Below are 3018 nucleotides of genomic sequence, written 5' to 3' on the forward strand. Positions count from 1 at the left end.
CGTCCGTGTCGCTACGCGGTTACTGAACTTTGCTAAAGACGTTATTGGTGAATATCGACCAGTTTGTGCATTTCGAGCAGACTCCACGAGCTCAGAAGAAAAGAAAGACGCCACAAAGAAGCACAGTCCCCTGTTCTGTCACCAGGCGACTGCCATGGAAACGCAGTCACGGATCCTCAGCCGGCTCTCGGCAACAGACGATCGTGTCAACATAAAACAGCAAAAATCGGAAGCAACTTAACAGCCCCCAAACTCGATGATTAAATAAACTGTGCTATACGCATAGGACGAAGCATTACGCTTTCCATTAAAAACGATACGATGACGATTCGACCATGTGGGGAAACCCTGTAACGTCCATTAAAAAGCGACAGCGAGGAGCCGGGAGGTCAGCGTGGCTTTCACCGAGCTACACGCCGAGGGACCAGCCTCTGTTTTTTCTTTTCGAATATCCTATGTTTTCGTTCTAATTTCTACAATAACGTTGTATTGATAACCAAGGGAAAGAAAAATATATTTTTTTATTATTTATCATTATTTACGCCTACAGCACCTGGTCTTCCTAGGTGGTCTCCCATCCAAGTACTAACCAGGCCCGACTCTGCTTAGCTTCCGAGATCAGACGTCGGGCGTGTTCAGGGTGGCGTGGCCGCAGACCATGGACCGTGGCTCCACGGGGGCGCGAACCCGGGACCTTCTCGTGTAAAGCAGACGTGCCCACCGCTCCACTATGGAGCCATGTCCAGAAAAATATTTTTAAAGAGACGGGATTAGGATGAAGAAAACTTTAAAATTATGAGTATGGTTCGTGGCCTTTATCTTGAGAAATAAACCATCATCATAACCGGGGGAAAAAATGCAACCATCGCCCCTTTTTTCAGAGAAATGAAATGTAAAAACAAACTTTAAATGGCCTCACACTTCTTATCACCCTCCCACAGTGGACACATGTGAGTCTGAGAATATCAGTCTAGACCTTTACGGGGAATAAGGAGATTCTGCTGATAAAGGCTTTATAATAGACATTCCTTCAATAAATACCGGCTCACGCCCCTTCTGTGCCTGGCGCTGGCTGGCAGCGGGTGCGCGAGCTGGAATAAAGCCGACGGCCACGCCCTACAGCATCATGCGGACGAGCGGGGAGTGCCAACAGCATCACATAAGCACGGAAATGAAAATAAACTACCCGCTCACCTGCACCCACGGAGCCGGGGAGAGGCCGTGCCCATGGGCTGCCTCCTGGGGGCCCCGGCGGTCCCCGACGCTGTGCCTGACACCCGGCCTCGCCCCCTTTCTAGCCCTGTTGGGCGGGGGAATGGACTCAATCATTTATGTCTCGAACTCCTGGAATTAGGTGGACACAGCTCAGGACCCCTGAATGATGCCACGAAGTCCCCCGTTTCACTCGTGTGGGGACAAGGACGTGAGCCCGCTGCCTCGGAGGGCTGCCGGGGGCGACCCCACCTCCCACCGTGCAGGTCCCACTCCTGGACGCTGAGGACGGCTGCGGGAAGGTGGAGGCTGACCACAGCGCGCCGGGCAGGCGGCTGCTCAGCGGGTCGTGTTTTTAACACCCCGTCCTTCCGAACCCCCGGAGGAAGCAGCGCAGAGGACCGTCCCAGCGCCGAGCGCCCCTTTCCTGCCCCACTCAGCTGGGCTCCTGGGGCCGAACCCAGACCTTCCTCCTCGGGAGGAGCGGGTTCTGGAGGCGGAGATGGAGCGTCTGCGGGGGAGGCGGGCGCGGCCTCCAGGTGGCCCACCTGCCCACGCAGTGTCCCCGGGGCGTCCGCGCCACAGTCTCCGCGTTCCCGCTCTGGTCCTTGTCACCAGCCAGATCTAAACCGGCCAGAGCTCCCGGCAGAATCCCCCACGTGTCCGCCACATTGACAGAGCCTGGGCCCTTACCGGACAGGCGAGCTGGTCGGGGCAGCGTGAGCAGACAGGAGCATCCTGTCCGGAGGGCGGCCACCTGGAGAGGAGTGTCCGAAAGTCACTGGACACCTGGTGGAGGAGAACGTTCTGGAAAGCCAATCGGGTGGGCATCAGATATGCCAGGCTCCCTGTGGGGCCAGCACTGGGCGGAGGCTCGTCCCTCCCGCACACTTACCCGCATGCCAGGACTGTCACCGTCTGCGTTGTCAGACACAGAAGCCGAGGCTTAGAGAGACCGCGGCCTGGGCCAGGGTCGGAGCCCGGGGCTTGGAGCCAGGTGCGCTGGACGCTGAAGCCCCGGTCGCACGCAGCGTGCCTCGGAAAGCGAGTGGGAATCCGCAGTGACGAGCACGTAAGGGAAATTTTATCAGCCTTGAATTTCTGCAGTGACCGCGGGTTGTGGGTTGTACGGGTGGCTCTGAGGGACAATGTTCTCCGCCGTTGTTGAACCCAGTGCCCCACTATTTGCTCTGAAAAATAGGACCGGCATAAGACTGTGCCCCGACCGGCCATTGTCTCCTCCAGCGAGCCCGGGATGACAGCCGCAGCGGAGGGCTCCGTGCGTCCAGAGATGGCCAGTCCGTCACGACAGCTCGGCTCTTCCAAGCCTCCACGACATTCCAGTCTTGACCCCTTCCCTGTACGCTTACAGACATCCCACGAAGGACCACGGCTGCTGGCGGATAAGCTCAGTTCAGTCTCTTAGGGAGACCGACAAGGCCAGGCGTGGACTGTTTGCTGCCACCGGTGTGCCCTCAGCAGGCGCAGCAGCTGGCCTCGAGGTGGCCTTCCTCCCGGCCCCCTCCTGGGCCACCTGAGTGCCGTCGTCCCGGGCCCTGTGTCGAGGCCCTGCCATCGGCTACCTTCCTCCTTAGGGCGAGTCTTCGTTTCCTGTCGCTGCTGTAACAAATCACCACAGAGGCAGAGGCTTAAGCAACACAGATGTGTTCCGTACAGTTCTGGGCGCGGAAATGGGAAGGGGGGCTCTCCGGGCTCAGACCGAGACGTCGGCAGGGCTCCCCAGATCCGTGCCCCTTAACCCCGGCACTGTAGCCCTGGGCTCCGCCCCGCTTAGGGCGGGGTTTA

At 58.4% G+C, this 3018-nt stretch overlaps 1 pseudogene; it reads right to left on the reverse strand.

Moving 5' to 3' along the window:
• Nucleotides 1-541: 541 nt before the first annotated feature.
• LOC112471169 lies at nucleotides 542-657 on the reverse strand (annotated as a pseudogene).
• Between the last annotated feature and the right edge of the window lie 2361 nt (nucleotides 658-3018).

Source organism: Pteropus alecto, unplaced genomic scaffold, assembly GCF_000325575.1.
Source record: "Pteropus alecto unplaced genomic scaffold, ASM32557v1 scaffold45, whole genome shotgun sequence".
NCBI classification, from domain to species: Eukaryota; Metazoa; Chordata; class Mammalia; order Chiroptera; family Pteropodidae; genus Pteropus; species Pteropus alecto.